The sequence below is a fragment of the Camelus ferus genome, chromosome 10 (assembly GCF_009834535.1).
Source record: "Camelus ferus isolate YT-003-E chromosome 10, BCGSAC_Cfer_1.0, whole genome shotgun sequence".
Taxonomy (NCBI): domain Eukaryota; kingdom Metazoa; phylum Chordata; class Mammalia; order Artiodactyla; family Camelidae; genus Camelus; species Camelus ferus.
This window is the reverse complement of record NC_045705.1, coordinates 12,576,114-12,597,132: the sequence shown is the minus strand read 5'-3', so window position 1 is coordinate 12,597,132 and position 21,019 is coordinate 12,576,114. Positions and strand designations below refer to the sequence as shown.

The following is a 21,019-nucleotide window of genomic DNA, read 5'->3' as shown; positions in this document are numbered from 1 at the left end:
AGAAGAAGAAGAAGAAGAAGAAGAAGAAGAAGAAGAAGAAGAAGAAGAAGAAAGGGAGAGAATCAGGTAACACTTTTTCATGTTATCTGTGAAACTCTGTCAGAAGAGCCAAGTGTGGGGTCAGCATGTGCTCTTATCACTGAATTATAACAACAAGTCTGTGAAGTAACTATTATCAACCCCATTTCACAGATAAAGAAATTGAGGCTTAATGAAGAGAAATATTATTATCAAAAAGAGAACACCTCTACCCACCCTCCCATTAAACCAAAAACCAAAACCAGTTCTTTTACAGGATCTGTAGAAGGGCCTTAGATATTTTATATGTGGAGAATTAAATTGAAAGTATGAGAGCTAAAACATAAAAATAGTGTTTAAATGCAACTTTGATTCATTTTAGGACCTCTAATTACAGGCTCACACACCATGTATTACTATTACCATGATGATGATGACGACGACGATGATTTCTTCTGTATCATTTGCAATCCATCTATGGTGTTGCCTGAGAACCAGAAAGAAGCAGAAGAAACTGCACTGGGGATGGGTATGGTACTAGACATGGAAAGGGAGGCCAGAGTGATGGCATTTATTGTGCCTTTAATGTGCCAGAAACTGAGTTAGAGTTTACCTTTATTCTCGCAGGTTACCCTCATATCACCTGCATTCGTCTCATATGTTGTCCCTCTAATTCACGAAGTAGCTAAAAGATATCCATGGAAAACAACAGCATGAATAATCAATAAATGAGAAAATCAGGGTAAAGAGAGAGCAAAGATGGGGCCGTTTTTAAAAAGCAAATCATGGGCATAATAATAACGATCTGTTTTGTGTGGCCAGGAGCTGGGGCTCTGAAGCCACCAGATCCACATCCGAGTGCAGGTCAGCCAGCCACTCCATCCCTTAATAGCACTGGAAACTTGAGTCAATGACAGACACACTCAAAGCCTCCGTTTCCTTTTCTGCAAAGTGGAGATGACCATGGGAGCATCACTACCCCCACATAGGGTTGATATAAGATATAAAATCAAGAATATGTGTTAAATACCTGGCCCAGTGACTAAAATGAAGCAATGCTCCGCACGGATTAACCATCAAACAGGGCACAATCCAAAGCACTCGAAGAGGTGTGCCAAAGACCCAGGACACTTACTGGAAGCTCACGGGATTTGGCTCAGTCTCAAACATATTGAAGTAAGAAGAAAAAAAGATATACTTCAAGATGTACAGGTTGTATTAGCAGAAAACAAAGCAACTGCTAAAGAGAAGTATAACCTTTTCCCCCTTCAGTTAAGGAGGCTGGTGACAAGGCTTCCTGTGGTGGCATTACTGTCCTCATTTTAATGACAAAGAAACAAAGCCCTGCGAAGTTCAACTCCAGGCTCAGAGGCACAAATGAGAGGCTGAACAGGACACAGGGCTTGACCCACTAAGTCTGCTGCCAGGTGAAGGCGTCTGGAGTCCCTGGAGAGATTTGGGGGCCGCCTGCCATCACGGGAGCGGACACTTCTGTCATCTCTGGCACGCACCATGAATGCACTTCAACTTCTAAGTCAGATGTGGGCATGGGGAGTTTGGGGAAGGAGTTTTATGTCCTGTTGTTTTGTTGATACAGTATCATCTCAGACATTTGTGTCTAACTTTGGCTGCCAGAGCCCATAATACATAAAGCAGGTGTGTGGCACTGTTCTGTGGCAACCAGCCTCACTGACTGCTACATTCTTTTCAACCAGCATGGAGGCATAAATCACATTTCTCTCTCCTCTGAAGGCCCAGAGAATGTTTGGAGGCATGTCAGCCTTGTGAAAATGAACGGTTGCTCTTTTATTAAACTCGCCTTGGGTGGACTGTGCCAGTTATAAGTTGTGGCTGAATGGAGAACTTTTATTGGAGGTGATTTCAACTTTCTTTCTTTATTTCCATTTTCTTTATTAGCTTTTTTCAATTGACCAATGTGTTAGTTTCCCAGGGTGGCTCTAACAAAGCACCACAAACTGAGTGGCTCAAAGCAACAGAAAAGTATTCTCTTACAGTCCTGGAGGCTAGGGTTCCAAAATCAAGGTGTGGGCAGGGTTGGTTTCCTTTGGAGGCTTGGGGAAGAATTTGTTCTGTGCCTCTCTCCTAGCTTCTAGGGGCTGCTGGCAACCCTTGGCTTTCATTGCCTTGGAGCTGCATTAACTTCTGAACTTCAATCCCTTCCTCTGTCTTCACAGGGCCTTCTTTTCTCCGGATGTCTGTGTCTTTTCCTTTTCTGTCTCTTATAAGAACAGTCACCACTGGACTTAGAGACCACTTTAAATCCAGGATAACCTCATCTCAAAATCCTTAACTCTATTGGCAAAGATCCTATTTCCAAATAAGGTCATGTTCACGGGTACTTGGACACATCTTCTGGGGGCCACTCTGCAAACCACTATGACCAGAGGTAACTGTGGTTGTCTGTGTTCACTTCCAATGGAATAGACAGTAAAAGAATGCTGTAACCAAGCAGGACCCTATGGGGCCTTCCTGGTACACACCCCTCCCCCATATCCTCTGCTGTAGCTCCTCTCTGAAGTACCCAGCTAACAGTATCTGATGCACATTTCCGGAGTTGTTTTACAGACGCTAAAACCCCCACCAAATGGAAGAAATTAACTACTTGATGACCAAGAGCTTGCAGCCCCCAGATATCCTGGTGCCTAAGGATTGATAACGTTACTCCCTGTAAGATGGCCCTGTTACCTCACCATCAACCAATCAGAGAATCTGGGGCTCCCCTCCCTCATTTTGCCTTTAAAAATGCTTTGCTGAACCTTCACCCCAAATTTTGTCTTTAGAAACTTCTTCCAGAAATTCATCAGGGAGTTTCGGTTTTTTGAGCATAAGCCACCTATTCTCCTTGCTTGGTGCCCTGCAATAAATGCTGCACTCTCCTTCACCACAACCCAGTATCAGCAGATTGGCTTTGCTGCACTCAGGTGAGGGGACCCAAGTTTGGTTTGATAACTACGTTTCTAGGAGCCGTGGAGAGTCTTCCTGCTGGGGTAACGTTTGATCTTTTGGGGAAATTTCTATTCCCCACCAGCATAGGTGCCCTTAGGGGGTTAGAGAGGAGAGGCCAAATGAGCCATTACTTTAGGATCTTCCCAGCACATTTATGCAAGCATTTATGACCCAAGACAGTAATTCAGCTGACGCTTCCCTGTGAGTCTGCTGGCTTATGAGAAACAGAAACATCCCTTTTCATCTTTGTGCCTTAGCACCTGCATAGATCCCAGAATGTAATAATTAACACAGTTAAGCTACAGGGAAGGTGAGGAAAAAATTAAAGAAACTGTAATATAAGATAGAAGCTAAAATTGCTTTTCCTTTGTACAACTCATCACTGTTGTCTAAATCAAGCCACAGTGTTTCTCGATTTTGACATGAATCTATTTCTAACAATCCACCTTCTCTTTTTTACTTGCATTCTAGGCACCATCTTCACACAGCATCAGTTTCTTAATTAGGTTAGCAAGATACTGCCTGCTTATCGGTTAACTCATGAGGAAATCACATGCTTACATTGTAAGTAGTAAAAATTCAATGTATATTACAGAAGGTGAAGGATGCTGTTGTCATGGTGACTGAACAGGCTGAACAAGGATGGCTCACCCATTTAGCAATTAGCTACTTCAATGACTAGTTAACTAGTTAAAAATACCTCAATGTATACAGTCATTTTAATTCTTTTACTCCTGGTAGTCTTCAGTTTTATACCTCTGCTGACACACGAGTGGCCCTAATGATACATTGCCACATGCTGCCTTTCATTTAACTATATTATTAAGGTTGCAATATTGATGGCTTTTTAAAAACCATGGTCAGTTATTAATGCTCTGCTGGACTAGCACGGAGAGTGACACCCTTTAAAATATCCCGTGACATTTAGTGCCTGAATGAGAAAATGCTGAACTATCTGTAGTGCTTATTTCATTTTATTTTCGTCTTCGGATGCTCAGAGTTATCATTTTATCCTGCCTGGCTTCAGGCTGAATCTCATTTCAGAATCTATCAGCTTTTGAGCATAAACATTACCTATGAAATTTGTTGGTAGAAGAATACAGTAACTTAGGTAAATAACATCTTTAAAACTGTAGACCTCTAATTTAAATTGTATAACAAATGATGTCTCTGAGGGGCACAATGTCTCACCGTAAGTCACACTGGGTGGTGAGTCCCCTGAGGGTGTGTCTCCTTTATGCTCATGCGAATTTCCAGTGCCAAGAACACAGGTGACACTCGGCCAACACTGTCCAAGTGAACGAGGGGATTTATGGTCAGGTACCCAGGAAGGCTGTAAGAGCCAAATGTCAATTTGCAGGTGAGACTTCAAGCTTTCCTTCCACCCCCAAATATGGGACAGGCAATGCTGACATTTCCGCACATTTTCAGACATACTAAAATGCTACATCCCATATTCAACATCTTGTAATAACCTATTATGAAAAAGAATATATATATACACATATATATACAACTGAATCACTATGCTGTACGCCAGAAACTAACACAACTTTGTAAATCAACTATACTTCAATAAATACAACTTTTAAAAAATAAATTAAAAAATAAAGGCAAAAAAAAAATTACATCCCTGAATAATCTTGCATAGTCACCCAAGAATAAAGCCAGGAGAAAATAGGAGGAGAGATGGTGAGAGCAAAGGAAGAAATCAAATGCGGAAGGGAATCAAAATGGGGAAGGAGCAACAAAAGAAAGTGAGATGTGGACAGAGAAAGAAAACCATGGACCAGAAAGAAGAGCTAAGTCCCATAGGAGAAGGGGAGAGAAAAAAGGAGATAGAGAGAAAGCAAAAGTGACAGTGGCTGTCCTGGTCTTACCAGGCTTGGCAGAAGACACGTAAGCGAGTTGTCAATTGTATCACATGTTCAAATTTCAGGCCAGAAGTAACATTTTGAAAAATTTAAGTCATGGTGAAACCTGCAAAGACAAGCGAGGTGCCCCTGGACAGTGGGGAAGGTGGTGACAGTCACTCCACGAAAGAGCAACCTTTAAGTTCAGCTCCACAGGCTGCTCTGAGCCTCATCACAGCAGGAAGGAGCCTGTCGACGGTTAGGTTTGGGGTACAGATTCTGGGGGCGGGGGCTGCCCCTAGTTACTAACTCTTGGAGTCCGTCCTCCCCTCTCGCTCCCAAATCCCTGCGCCCCAGCACCAAGCAGCACAGGCTGGAAGCAGGACACGTGTCTCTAAGGAGAAGGGAAGGAGCCTTCTGGGGCTTCCATCCCACCACACTTAGTCTACTCATCCAGGAGCCTTGTCTCTGCCCCAGCTCCTCACCTCGTTCCCTTTCCTTCATTCTTCACTTCCATGCTCTTTTGACAGAATCTAAAAGATCCTAATGTTTCCAGCTAGAGAGTGTTAGAAAGGGCTAGAAAGAAGCTTCTTTGTATTTTTAATCCAAGCACCCAGTACAGTCCCTGGCATAGAATCATTATAAAATGGTGGTCAGCAACCTTTACCGAACACACAACAGAGGACAGGCATTTTATCCACAGAGGATAAACGAACGAACAAGTTAACAAGTTTCTGACACTGAAATTACACCTTGCTGGTAGGTCAGTTCCATCAGCTATTAAGCAATGACAATCTGGAGAAACCCTGGAGAAGACTGGTTCTGCGTGGTCAAAACAGGGTCTAAATAGACAGGGACCATGCCTCTTTCAATCAGTGGCATTAAAATGCCAGGCAGAGCTTGCTCTTAGCAAATCCCTTGAAGGCGGCCAATGCAAAATAAGCTGTGTATTTATTTAATTTACTGAATTACCTGCACACAGGTGTCAAAATCTTTCCTCTCTGTTTTCTTCAACAGTTTGACGGGCGAAAGGGATGCTACGGGTTATAGATGAAACAAGAGTGGCCGAGGTTGGTGGCTGTTGAGCTGGATGATGGGTGTATAGGAGTTCGGTATGCTGTTCTCTTTCCTTTGATGTATGTTTACCAATTTTCATAATCAAAACATTATGAAAATTTCCCAAGGCATCACTAATGATTATCCAATACCTTGCTTAAAGTCTCGAGAGATACAACATGTGCATCTATTATTATTATTACATGGCTGAAGCTGAAAAGTGCTACCAGTAAATATAGAGCTAAAGTGTGAATTTGACTTACATCAATTACAGTTTTTCATTCTAGCCAACTACTGTCTATTTATTATGTCCTTCGCTCAACAGCCAAAATCCAGTTTTACTACATGGTGCCAACACAACTGTTAAGGACCCACTGACCGCAATTCTCATCACCAGCTGAAATAGTAGATTGCAGATACCTTGCTGTCAGAGACATTAAAGGAACAGACATAGTCAGACAAAAGCGAGCAATAACACATCACAGGCTGACAAGGAGGCCTGCGGTGAGATGAAGCGCTCAGTTGTTGCTCCAGATAGCACGAGCTGTTGGAAATCACTTTTCCAAGCAATTATGGCGATGAGCCACTGAGATGGTAAAGGCTTGCAATTCTCACCGCGTACGCCAGTCTCCTAACGAGGCAGCGAGCATCCTAGCTTTATTAAATGTGCAAAATGATCAAATTAAAGGGAGGGGCTTTAATTGAGCGGGGACGTGTCCACTAAACTCGTGAATACAGTAAGACGCGGAGCCCCGTTAACAACATTTCTCTTGGGGAAGACAACAATAAGACCAGGACAACAAACACTGCATAAGCAGCACTGTTTCTGCTCAGTTTCCCACCAGTACAACAGGAAATCTACCAAACTTTCTAATTTGTCTTGGGAAAGGGGGGTAAGAGTGCTTTCAGTGTCCCAGTCTCATCTTTCTTCACCTTTCTTCCCGTGGTTGGCACTGCCTCCCTCCACCCACCACGTCAAACATTCAAAACAAGCAAGAACTAACGACATATACGATATTGTCATTTACACTTTAACCGAAGGCGAGGTGTACTTACGTGTGCTTGCACACAGTCTGCATTTTGACAACAGTAGCTGCATTGATTCAGTGTTCTAAGACTTGTGCCTTTATTATCACATGCCTCCTCCCTCATAACCACTATAAAATTGGTATGTTTGTTATCTTCATTTTACAGAAAAGGAAACTGGTGTGCGTAGCAGTTAGGTACCACAAGATCATAGAGCTAGTGCGAGGTAGAGTAGGGAACTGATTCCAGGCTGACTGGCGCCCACGCCCCTGGGCCATACTGCATCATTAGAAGCTTCTACTTTATGTGTAAACAGAAGGCTTGGCCAACCTGCTCAGTGAACTTCCATCATGTGACAGCTGAGGGAGTAGACACAGTGAGGGAAAAGAAGACCTTTCAACCCCTGAAAATCAAGCTGTATCTAGAATATCCTCCAAAGAAAAGCCACTGGTTTTCATGAGGACTGGGTGGTGTCCCTAGCTCACAGTTTAGTCAGGGCAAGAGAAAGGTAAAGGTAATTAAAATACAGTGACCTGACGGTTAACAGGCAACCTGGTGGAGGAGCCACCAGAGGTCAGAGCACAGGCTGGAAATATCCGGGGTGGCTTCACAGAGGGGATGATCTTTCAGCAGAGTTTTGAAGGACAAGTTGGAAGCCGTCAGGTAAACAGGGTGAGGATGACATTCAAGGCATGTGCAAATGTGGAAAAAAAAAAAGTTCACAAGACTGAAAAGCAGGTAGGGGCCAGAGTGAAGCTTTCTGTGAGCCAGGCCAGCGAGTATGGACTTCATCCTGTTAGCAATGGAGAGACATTCACGGGTTTTAAGGACTGCTTGATAACCGCTCTAGCCACAGTGATCGAAAAGTTGCCTGAGGTTCTGTTACGGTTTTGAGTACCTGGGCCTAATAGGAACACATCTCCTGTTCTCTGCATTGCTGGCACTAATCACAACAAAGCATCACCACCTACAATTTCTGGCTCACTCTAAAGCACACACACAATATAAAAACTGCTTGATCGCTATTTCCCCAGCATCTGATGATGCCTTTAGGACACTGTGACTATAACAGGCAGGTCCCCACCTGACTCGTGGATAAGGGGCGATGTCAATGCTAATCTGCATATTAAATATTAGTAAAAATTTAAATTCTTCTGGTCTGGGGGGAAGGTGAAAATAAACATATTTAGTAATTACAAAATGTATTTTGCCTGTGCCCACTCTTCTGCTCCATGACTAACACATTGATTTGCCTAAGGAAAGAGCACATGATTTGTTTCTCACTGTATTCTCAGTGCCTAGAACAGGGCCAGGTAAGCAGATATTCAATGATACTTTGTATTGACTGAAAGGGGTGCATTTCTTTAATTTTTAATTTTTCTATTTCTTTATACATTTCTTGATATATATCTTTTTTAAAAATTGAAGTACAATCAGTTACTATGTGTCAATTTCTGGTGTACAGCACAATGTCTCAGTCATGCATATATATACATATATTAATTTTCATATTCTTTTTCATTAAAGGTTATTACAAGATAGTGAATATAGTTCCCTATGCTCTACAGTAGGACTTTATTGTTTATCTACTTTAGATATAGTAGAGTGTACATGCAAGTCCTGAACTCCTGATTTATCCCTCCACCCTTCAACCCCTTTCCCCCAAGGTAACCACAAGTTTGTTTTCTATGTCTGTGAGTCTGTTTATGTTGTGGAAATAGGTTCATTTGTGTCATTTTTTTAGATTCCATATATAAGTGATATCATATGTTATTTTTCTTTCTCATTCTGGCTCACTTCACTTAGTATGGCAATCTCCAGGTCCATCCATGTTGCTGCAAATGGCATTATTTTATTCTTTTTAATTTTAAAGGTTACTTTCTATTTACAGTTATCACAAAATATTGGCCGAACACCCGATCCTTGAGCTGGTCTTAACACCCAACAGTTTGTATCTCCCACTCCCCCCCCTTTATTTCCCCTCCCTCCTCCCCACTGGTGAAGGGGGTGAATTTTTTTCTTCTATTGAAGTTTAGTTTATTTATAATGTTGTGTTAGTTTCAGGTATACAGTGAAGTGATTCAGTTATACATAGTTATACATTTTTTCTTTTTTCAGATTCTTTTCCATTACAGGTTATTATAAGAAATTGAATAGTTCCCTGTGCTATACAGTAGTACCTTGTTTTTTATCTATTTTATATCCAATAGTTTGTATCTGCTAATCCCAAACTCCTAATTTATCCTTCCCCATCCCCTTTCCCTTGAAAGGGGTGAATTTTAAACTGGGTTTCAAAGCAGGTTAGATTAAGGGAAAGTCAGTCTCAAGAATGTATTGAATTTCTCAGTTAAAATGAGTCTTTTATCATAATGCTGATCATTGGTTCATATCTCTTGGTTAAAAGTTATTAAGAACACTGAGACTTTTTAAATTACTGTTAATAATAATAACAATATATTTGGATACTTTAGTTTTGAAGTTGGTTGACGTAAGTTTATTTTTCAATCGATCACAAAACATTGAGGTGACTGTTCAAAAATGTTGTATTGATAGAAGCACATGGTCAAAAATTGGGAGACCGCTGTGTTAGTTAGTAAACCACCATGATTACTTACAGCCCCCCTACTTCCTCAGGTATTTCCTGCCTCTTCTATCGAGCCAATATTATGAACAGAGAATTCTTTCTATATTCAGAGGATAAAGAAATTCCCCAGAAACTAATTAGAAAGTGTTTTCCAAGCAATTACTCCACAGATGATACTGGACTTGGGGGAGAAGAATCTATGGGTGGAAGACAGCAGAGAAAGAAGAGGTAGAAGCTCCTTCTCCAGTTCCTTCCAAATACAGTTCAAAAACCAAAGGTGTTCATAAAAATTATCTCAATGCATACTCACTGTGGCACTGTTAGATATTATATCCATTGTACAGGTAAGATGACTGAGGCTCAGAACTATTAAGTAATTTATATCAGAGTAACTGGGAGACTATGAATTAAAATAATAAGTGTATACCTCAGTCTTCTGTATACAAGGGGTTATTCTACAGAATATGTAAAATGCAGAAAGAGGAGCGAGAGAGAGATGGATAGATAGACAGGATAGTTTCCATTAAAAAGTTCCTATTTTTTTTAATAGGAGGCAGCCCCATGTACACATGAATGGAAATATCCAAGTACTGACTCATACATGAAAAAACTTAATGTTAACTGGTGAAAGGCTGAAAAGTGATAATCAGAGTTAAACAGAGCCAGGTAAGGGATCAGTTAATACTGCTGTTGGGAGGTGAAAGTGTGCAGATAACAGGGCAGAGGAGTAAAAGGAAAAAATTATCTTGGGCAGAAAACTTAATTTACCCAACTTAGTGAATGAAATAGACATGATTAAAATCAGCATCCCCAAATACCCCCTCTTCATGGTCAAGAGGCATTTAAAATTATCAAATGTTGGACGCCAACTGGAAACAAATTTGCTGTTCCCTCGGAGAAAACACAAGACAAAAGTCATGGGAACTACAGAAGACAAGATCTTTTATGGAGTTGGATATATTCCAACATGTAAAGAAATACAGTTCAACACCTGAGAGTACTTTCAACTGCATGGATTTTGGTGGAAATGTTATGAAAATTAAACAAATAAATAGTTGAATTTTCTTTGTGTAAATGCTGTACTTTCTTTCAAAGAGCTCTCAGAGCATGATTAAAACATAAGGCAGATAACATTAATATATAAGGCAGATAAAAGTGTCATAAGGGAGCCATTTGGGGTAAACACACACACACACAGAGTAGAGGAATCTGCAAGACTGTCAATACTGAAGGAGAACAGCCATAAAAGTGTCAGCCATGCTGTATACACGAGGGTGCTGTAGTGACAAAAACATCTGTGAAATTTAGAGAATTTTCCTTGCAAGTGCCTCAGATAGGCTATTAAGTAACTGAAAGAGAAATGTTCTTTCCTACTGATAAGTGCTGCCTAACCAGTCTTAAATCACCTTTTAAATAATCTGTCAAGAAAGTTGATAATATAAGACGGTAGTGCCTTGACAGGTACTCTTCCTTTTCTAAAAGCTTCTCTCAGAATTTCTAAAATATGAAAAGTTTTTGCAGCAAATACTCCCGTATTCCCGCAGAAATGTTCAGAAGGCTGATTGTGAGAGCGACAGAGTAATAGCAAAAAAGTAAGCAATAGATAAATCACAGGAGTTGAAATACATAACTCCTTCACAAATTGACCAATAAACAACAGGAAAGCTCCCCCTCCACCCCCCAGAGGTAGCCCAGCACCTATAATGAACAAAAATGATGTCTGATTGGAAGGCAGGGAATCTTTGGAAAGTCCAAGGCTAAAATTGGATGATGGAAGTTTCTATCATCATACATAGCAGGAAGTGTTTTTCAACAAATTCCAATACTCTAGAACCAGGGAATAGACCCGTGAAAAAGGAAATATGCCTTAGAACAATAAAAGTTAAGTAGGAAAGCATTGGGATAAAATTTTATGACTTTGGATTTGACAATGGGCTCTTAGATGTGACACTAAAAGCACAAGAAATGAAAGAAATGAGCAGATACACTGGACTTCCTCAAAATGTAAAACACTTGTGGTTCAAAGGACACTACCAAAAAAGTGTAAGACAATCCACAGAATAGAAGAAAATATGTGCGCATCATATATATCTGATAAGAGATTGTCCCTAGACTATATAGATAACTCTAATAAATCAATGATAAAAAGAAAAATAACCCAATTAAAAAGTGGGCAAAGGACTTGAATGGACACTTCTATAAAGAATAGGCATATCTATAAGGAAGATATAAAAACAGGCAAGAAGTACACAGGAAGATACTCCACTCTACTATCCCTTAGGCAAATGTAAATCAAAAGCACCATGAGATACCACTTCATACCCTGTTGGATGGCTAAAAACAGAGTCAGATAATAACAAGTGTTGGAGAAGATACAGAGAAACTGGAAACTTTACACACTGCTGGTGGGAATGTGAAATGGCACAGCCACTTTGGAAAACAGTAGGGAATTCCTCAAAACATTAAATATAGAATAACCATATGACCTAGCAATTCCACTCCTAGGTGTATTCCTAAGAGTGAAAATATATACTCACACAAAACCTGTACATAGACATTCATGGCAGCATTGTTTCTAACAGCCAAAACAACCCAAATGTCCATCTACTGGTAAATGAATAAACCAAATGTAGTACACATATGCAATAGTCGCCAGTAAAATGAAATTAATTTCCGATGTATATGACAACATTAATAACCTTGAAAACTCCATGCTCAGTGAAAGAAGTCAGTCACAAACATTATATGATGTAACTTATATGAAATGTCTAGAATAATCAAATACATAAAGTAAGTTAGTTGCTACCTAGGGCTGGGGCACAAGGGGACAGGAGTGTAAAAGTTCTAAAACCGACTGTGGTGATGGTTGTATAACTATGAATATATCAAAAACTTTGCATGTTAAATAGGTGAATTGTGTGGTATGTGAATTATATCTCAATAAATCTCTTACTGCCCACCCATCTGCCAAAAAACATAGGTTGGAGGTTGCCAGGGGCTGGGGCTGAGGGTAAAAATATACACGGCATCACAGAAATGGAGGAAATACTGGTATATAATGGGTTTTGAGGCTGATAAACATAGATCTGAATTCCAATTCTTATTAACTGAATGATTTGGAGAAAGTCACTTACTCGCTTTAAACCTCAGTTTATCTCTTCTGAAAAGAAAGAGTATCAATTTCATCAAACTTACAGAATTATAATGACGAGTGCCATCTTATCAGTTTGTACTGAAAACTCAGAATCCTCTGGTTTCAGTGGTCCACATTACCCCTGGCAGCCACCAGCAAGTGCAGACTCCCACAGCTCCCTTAAGAGGAGCAAGTGCCCGCCAGTAAGCTACAGCACCAATCTGCAGGTCTGGGCCCCTAGACCACCAAGTTTGCCAGTCCTGGCGTAGCGATTAAGATCTTAGGGTTGGGTAAGAATTACGCTTGACATGCCAAACGCAGCTTTCAAATACTACGCTACCAAATCTCAAGTTCTTCACCTCCGGAATGGAGAGTGACAGCAGTGACTTTGTTGGTTTTTATGAATATTAAATAAGATGCATGGAGAGAAAAGAGCACTCACAGCCCCCAGCACGCGTGCTGAAGCATTCTGAAGGGTTTCTTTAAATCATTGGCAGAAGCCAGAAGATTGTGCTGAAAATGAAGGCTCTGGCTCAGACTATGCACCAAAGGCTATTCACTGATCTATGTTTTAATGCCCTCTGAAGTTCTCCTTGACCCACATTCAATGGGGCTTGGAGGCGTGTGAAGGTGAAGGAATTGACCCTGGAAGGTAGCTCTTTGCCGTCGAGGAAAGCTGTTTTCCAGGCAGGTGCAAAGCAGCTATTTGGAAAGGCTTCTGAAAAATTCTTTCTCTCGGTAATCAAAAATAAAAAAACACCACACAAACAGTTTTTCCCCTATATTATTAATTACCTTTCAGGACAGAAATAAAACAAAACAAATTACCCCTGCTGAGTAGTGTGATAACCAGAGACAGCACCAGATGAGCTAAGCCTGTTTCATGCCAGAGACAAATAGGGCTTACTCGGTGCCAGAGATAAATTGGACAGGCTCATCTCCTACCAGAAATAACCCTCAAAATACAAAAGCAGGTTTAAGCACTCAGCAGCTTCAACACACACACACACACACACACACACACACACACACACACACACACACACCACTAGCACATATGAATACATCACACCCTGCACTCATGCTTTGGCTTCTGAGAGACCGTTTGAAATGTAATTTAATGCTGGTTAGGCAAGGGCTTATCTTCAGGAAAGGAAAATTCCCTCTTACCTAAACAAACATTTTCTGGAGATATTAAAAATACATTCCTATCAATGGTTAGTAGTTATGCTCCATGGAATAAGCCCCTGACAGCCAGTGCCTCCGAGAGGATAGAAATGTCCCCTTCATTTCCAAAGATCCAAGTCTGCTGCGTGCCCAGACCTGTCCTAGAGAATGATGGCCCTTTATGCGATGCTTCATTTCTCAAAGCATTTCTCACAAGCCAGAAGCTGGCAGCAAATGCCTGATGTGATAGCATGAGACATCTACCCTGGCCAAATAAGAAAAGCCTTTCCAAAATTAGGTCCATAAAATACATGGCAAGAGCCTTCAGGCCTATGAAACTTTCACATTTTGTCAAAGGCAACCCTGGTGAATCTCTATCCCCAAATAAGTCACCCCTCAGGAACAGAGGGTGAGCTCTTTCATTTTTCTTATTAAATTCAGAGCATTTCTAGGTTCTCAGCACATCAGAGGCTAAGATTTCAAGACATTTTAAGGCATGCTATGATTCTATTTTCCTTCCTTCCAAACCAGGACAGCCTTACTAAAGCACATGTTTATCACTCCTTCTACTGCTCATGAATTTACAAAGGCTCCCTGTAGTCTGCCTGGGACAGAGTGCAGGTTGTCAGCAGACCACAGTTGCATTCTGGATAGGCCCTGATCAACACTGGAGTTTATCAAGAATGGAGCAATCCCATCTTGGCAAGGTCAGGGCTCCAGAGATATGGAGGTTGGGGTTAAACAGGAGAGAAACTGGGGCTGCTTCTGGCATGAGGGTTGGTCACAGACCACAAGCCCAAAACAGGCAGTGAAGGCACAGAGATACAAAGGGTGGACCCACAGTGCCAAGAAGAACTTTAAGTGGTTTAAAGTCAGTACTCTGAATAGTTTTTGGGGAAGGAAGTTAACAGTTAAATTTAAACTTCCTTTGAGCTTGTGCTATTTTGCAGATCATCAACCTAACCACAGTAGAAAACAAAGGTGGAGGAGAGTCTTGGGAGGAAGAGGAGCCCCACCATCCATCCCACTGCCTCCCATAACAGGTGGTAGTGGGGCACAGTGAAGGTAGAAGCAACTTATAGGGAAAGCAAAGGAACTCACATAAGGAGTATCAACACCCTTGATTAAAACATGAGCCAAATTCTTCTGCAGCAAGTGAAGATGGAAAAGTGGAGGGTGCAGAGAAATGGCTTGAAAGAGAAACCAGGAGGAATGTGATAGAGAGTAAAAGAGAGATTAAAAATATGAAAAATGGGTTTGCCAAGCAGCAGTTAGAGTCTACTTACAAAGTTGAAAGTAATGCACTAATTGACAAAAATTCAATAAATTTTAATTGAATCCCTACTCTAAGCCAAGTTTGGATCAGGGCACAGAGGCATATAAAACAGTGTATGGTGCTCAGAGTTTAGCTGGGAGACTGATAAGTAAATAGGAAGTTACAACCGAGTGTGTGGTGAGTACTGTGACTATGCCAAACACAGGGCATTTGTGAATAATAATCTGTAATGGAGCTGTGATTTATTTATTTTTTTCCTCTAGTGGGGCTTGGCAACCTAAAATTAACAGATAGAACTGAAGACATCAGTGACCCAGAGAAAAGGATTGATAAATTGGGTGTGGAAACAGTGTGTTCTGTGTTATGTTTCAGCACCTTGGAGAGTACCAGGCTCCGTGAAGAGTCTTGATTTATTATATTTATTTATTTATTTTTGGTGGGAGGCGGTGGGAATTAGAAGACAAATCCATGAATTAAGTAATAAATCCCCATGGCTCTTCACTGAGTAGGGAGGCATGTGAACAGAGAAAGAAGACAAAGGGATTGTGAGAATTCAGCGTCAAGGGTAGAGCTTGATGAAAACATACCGGCTTTGACATGTAAATGACCTACAGAGTAGAGAGAAGTTGACTTTGTTGGAAATGATAAACTTTTGATAATCATCATGAAGTCATTGTAGGCCCTGAGGATAATGGTGAGGGCAAGGATGGAGAAGACGACAGTACTCCAGATACGGAGCACAGTTCATGGGAAAACATCTGGGTGGCTGGTGGATAAGAGCTCAAAGAATGGAAAGAATTTAGGGCAAGAGACTGAACATGTTACCTTCAATCCTCCTTCTCCATGTTATGCAGAATAGGAGAATGGCCTCTACTTGAGATGGTTTCCAGAAAAGTGAAGCCCTCTACAGTGAGCTGGCTATGGGTAAACTCATAAAAACAGTAACAGTCACAGCCAACATTTGTCTAGTACTTCTTATATCCTGGGTGCCAATTTAATCACGGCATGTCTATTACCTCACTTAATCCTCACCATAACCCAGCATGAACAGTACTATGATTAGTCTCGTTTTTAAAAATGAGCAGACAGAGGCTTTCAGGATTTTTGTTGAACTTCCCTGATCATTAGCCAGTAGGAGCAGAACCAGGATGCCAATGGCCAGTGCGTATTCTTAACAGGTTACAGAAAGGGATGACAGAATGTAGGATTTGGGGGTGAGTGTGATCATTTATGTGTGTTTGTGTGTTTTTGATTAAAACCATAAAATGGTATAAACTTCTCAAAATGAATCTGTGAATACTGCTGATTCTGCTGATGGCTGAGCTGAGTCTTGCTCTGGACCAGCTGTGAAGAGGATGTGTGGCTGCCAGGATTAGTCAATCCAGGCTGCTGCTCTCCCTTTCTGCTAGTAACACAAGGCACAAAGGCACAACAGCCACGAGAGGATAAGAGCAGCTTCCCTGCTTGGCTGGGCTGTGGGCGTCAGTTCAGAGCGAACTGACCAGAAGGTGGCCCAGACACGCCTGAATGAACAAAGCAATACAAGTCTTAAAGAAAAAAACCAAATTTGTCCCAGGAGTTAAAGGTACACAAACTGTTATCCCAGAAAGGCACCTGGTTTAATAAAAAAGGAAACCATTTTCATACAACCACAACTTCCCATTTCCATTTAAAACTAATTTTGTGGCACACAGTTCAAGTTATTTCCAATGTAAAGTTACATAAGAATATTATTCCTAACCGCAACCCAAGGAAACATATTTTTTCATTTCACACTCAGCTACTTAAACTGTGAATGCTGCAGTACTGTCCTAAAACACCATGACCGTGACAATCACAGAATCTCAGAATCATCTCATCAAGCTATCTTGTTTTCCAGGAAGGGAAAATGTAGCTGGATTTGCGGTATCTCTACAAAGTTTCAATTTAAACCACCAACTAGTTCTAGATATCATAGGTAAAAACCAGAATGAAAAAAAATTTTTGTCTCAAAGCTTTTAAGCTTTTATGACCAAAAGGTTGAAAAACATGCCTCTGTAATATGAGGTATTCTCTTTCTAAGATACTAGTGAATTAGCACAATCAGATCAATGAATTAAAAAGTGCTACCAGCTCTCTAATCCCAGGGGCAATGGTCCTTCAAATCATGAGCTTCTGTGCAGCAGACACATCAGAAGCAGAAGGTGCAGGGAGGACTTTTCATATTTTATCCAATGCCAGTCACAAAAGTGCTTGCAGCCAGCAGACTGGCTTCTACACACCAGGACACACATAGCAAGCGGTTCCTCTCAAGGGCAGGGGGCTTGTCTACCTTATAACCAACACCCATGGGTCATAGGAAATATCAGGCCTGGCACAAAAGTAGGGCTTAAAAGGACATACTTCTCGACTCTTATTTTTTAAATTGAAGTAAAGTCAGTTAAAATGTGTCAATTTCTGGTGCACAGATAGTGTCCCAGTCATGCATATACATACACTCATTCTTGACTTTTATAATATGTTCAGAGGAAATGAGATCAAAGATTGGGGTTAGAGTTAGGTTGTAGATGTTACAAGCATTGATGTCATCCACTAAGCCATCTACTTCTGCTATATCTCCTCTAGTTATGAGTTTGAAATACACAACCAATGCTGCCAAGTCCTTTATTTCCTTTCTTCCCTGAACTAAATCCTATTCCACTCTGCCTCTCACAATGATAAAGAAATAGTGAATTCCAGAACTTAATGTCCTCAATTTTCCCATCACTGCCGCTCTAGGGCTTAGATCCACCCCTAGTGTGGCAAAAAGCCCAGCTTCAGTCGCTGTTTTGCACATCAGCCTCTGGTTTTTATGTGTAATATCAGCCTTCCCACATTCTAAAACGGAGCAGACGCCTGGTGACTGCGGGGTCAGAGTATTCCCACTGTGGATTCCTTCTTTCTGGAAGAGACAACCTCTACCAGCTCTAAGTTCTTTGAAGCCAGTACTTTGTCTCATTATCTTGGCACAAAGTAGAAGCTCCATAAACATCATTATTACTTCAAAAGGAAAAAGCGGAAAATATCTGATATTTGGACAAGATCTAGCCTTAGACCTAAGAATAAAGAGGCGATGCTCACGGTTGCAAAAAATACAACTGGGATGTTTAATTTGTAGCCATAATATCATCAAATGCTGTAAGGTAGTAATATTATTCCTTGAAAACTGAGGACGTCTTTCTTTTTCTGGTTCTATTCTCTTTTATGCCTCCTCCCATCTCCAATTTCTTTTCTCTTTCTTCAGTGAATTTTTTATTAAGACTTTATCAAGGGTGTCAGGAGCCATGTTAAAAGAAAACAGTAGCCACTACAGCAAAAATACCAACAAATACTGAGACTTTAAGATTGAGAAGCTTGCTTCAAGTGATTTATCTTGTAAATAGCACACCGTGGACTTGAATCCAGAACTCATTTCACCATAAGATTCTGCCTCTCCTTCTCTCTCAACAGGAAATGAAGTACATTTCTTAACGTTTACTGACAACAGTCAAAAAGAGTGTTATCCTTCATTTTAAAAGCAAAAAATAGAATATTTTGTTTTCCTCTCTGTAAGCATCTTAATGTCAGCTGGTATTTACTAATGTGATTCTTAAATATGACTGTTTTTCCATTTGAGTGTGTGACTTGCTACAAAAAGAGTCACTCAAAACTAAATTATTTCAAATTTAATTATTCAACTTATAATTACTTACAAACACACCACGTTTTTATGTTAAAGAAAGAAAGAGGGTCCCCTTAAGTGATTTTGCCATGATTTTCTACTGTAATTCAATAACTGCTTGGTGCTGAGAAGTCTGAAATTTTCATTTGAACTCTTATATTTAAATTTTTACATCACTGGCTGCAACCCCAGGGTATGGGCAATTTGTAATGTTAGCAATTCTTTAGATGCTGAATATTAAAATCTACTTTTGTATTTCAAGGGTTATTTCTAATTACATGCACAATTGCTAATCCATCTGCCTACGACACAGACGTCTGTGGTTATATACGCTTGAATAATTATTGAAAATTAAATAACATCGTAAACAGTCAAATTAATTTCTTTGAGCATACCAAAGGCAAGAAGGCTGTGCTAAGACAAAATGATTTGCCCTGAGAAACATAAAGACAGGCTTATCTTATACTTAACTGAATTTGTCACATTCTAGTTTTACTTTATAGAGTTTTTTTTTTAAAGCCCCCAAATCCTAAAATTTAAAACAAGTAATACCAGAGAAGTATTCCTGAACAGCAACAAACCTTAGCTGGATGAGTAATTTAAAGTTTTCGTCTAAAGATGTTTCACTGTCGAAACAACAAACCCATAACGTGTTTCCTGTAATAACATGACCAAGTGTAGCAGTTTCAGTAAGAAACAATTTCCTTGAGTATTCTAACATAAAAAGAATTGTAAAAAGACAAAAAAAAAAAAAAATCCTGACCTGTCTCCTGTTTCTGCAATAGCAGGTAGTTACTGTAAAATGTGGGGGGGGAAATGTGAAAGGCTGGACTTTAGGGTCTGTGAAAATTATGTTTATCCAAATTTTAGAAGTAGAGGAAAAATTGTTGAGAACACACAAACACACATATACACTCACAAGAAAAGGATAAAGATTCACCTAAGAATGCTGCAATAATGAAACAGGTCAGGTGGAAGGAAAGCTGAGGAACAGGTCTCCCTGTTTAAAATATAAAAGGCAAGAGAGAATTAGTTCCATGTTTTAAATTTAGCCGAGCAGGTTGATATTGACAGAATAGTTTCCCTAAAGGAGAGATTTAGAACGTCCCAAGGAAAGCAAATTTGAGCCTTATATTTCCACCACAGATTCTTTCAGAGAATGGCCCCCTGGCTGAACCCAGACATCTGCTGAAGTTGAGGGTAGTTTCTATCCTCCAATTGGTCTGTAGAAACCACTGGGGCTTAGCCCTGCCCTGGAGGGTTCAGATCAGCGATATAGATAGAGGATGATGGGTGGACAGGTAAATGCACTTTGTCTGAGGTTCAGCCTCGTCTGGACCACAGACTTTGGGAATCCGGAGGCTGGGTCACACTCAAAGACGGAGGCTGGTGCAGTTCCCACGAGGGTGCCTGAGGTCAGATACAAACAATAGTTCAGGTGCCAGGAGAAGAGCAGAAGAAAAGCGCCGGCTCACAGAGCAAGTGGCACGCTGCAAGTGGGGACGGCAGGGACCTCAGAGCCCAAGCAGCAGCTCACCGGGGGTTTGACACGCGGCAGACGACAGGGACCAGCAACAGACTACCCACACGGCAGAAGAGCCCCGGGTCTCATCAGACTCAGCCTGGCTGGGCAAGTCTACATGACAGTGAGAAACGGCAGCTTCGAGGCAGGTTACAGGCTTACGATCAACGTTTAAACAGGATATTGGGAGACGTGGAAAACATATGAAGAGATACAGAGATCAATAAAATGGAATATTCTGATGCTCTTTGTCCGGGAAGGTGGGTGTGTTTGTTAGTTGCCCCGCCATTAAGTGTTGGCTGAAACAAAGAATTTACCCTGTGTGGAAAACAGGAGACTTTGTATGATTGCCCCCTTAAAGGTAGAAGATATTCAAAAGAAAAATCTGCGTACATTTTGATATGAAGAAATGACCAAGGATTCTTCCACTCCTGAAATAAGTTGATTTGCAGATAACTCACAAATTCTCAAGCTAAATGGCATTTTAATTTTTCTCCAACCCTTTCAATAAATGTGATCACCAAGATGCGGAATTCTTTTTAGGATCTGATTTGCTCCATGGTTTTCTCAGATAATTTTTTTAAATTAAATTTGATGTTTCTTTTTTTGATTTAAAAAAAAAGACAGCTTAGCTCGAATGCTGCTGAGGGAGGTCAGAGGGGCAAGCAAGAGGCTGCTGGACACAAGGAAACCCACAAGACCCAGGGCATATTCCAGTGGGGACCAAAAGGCAAGTGT

The 21,019-nt window shown here is 40.7% G+C and overlaps 1 pseudogene; it reads left to right on the top strand.

Annotated features, from left to right (window-relative positions):
• The first annotated feature begins 426 nt into the window (after positions 1-426).
• On the top strand, positions 427-20,800 carry LOC116666592 (annotated as a pseudogene).
• Positions 20,801-21,019: the final 219 nt, after the last annotated feature.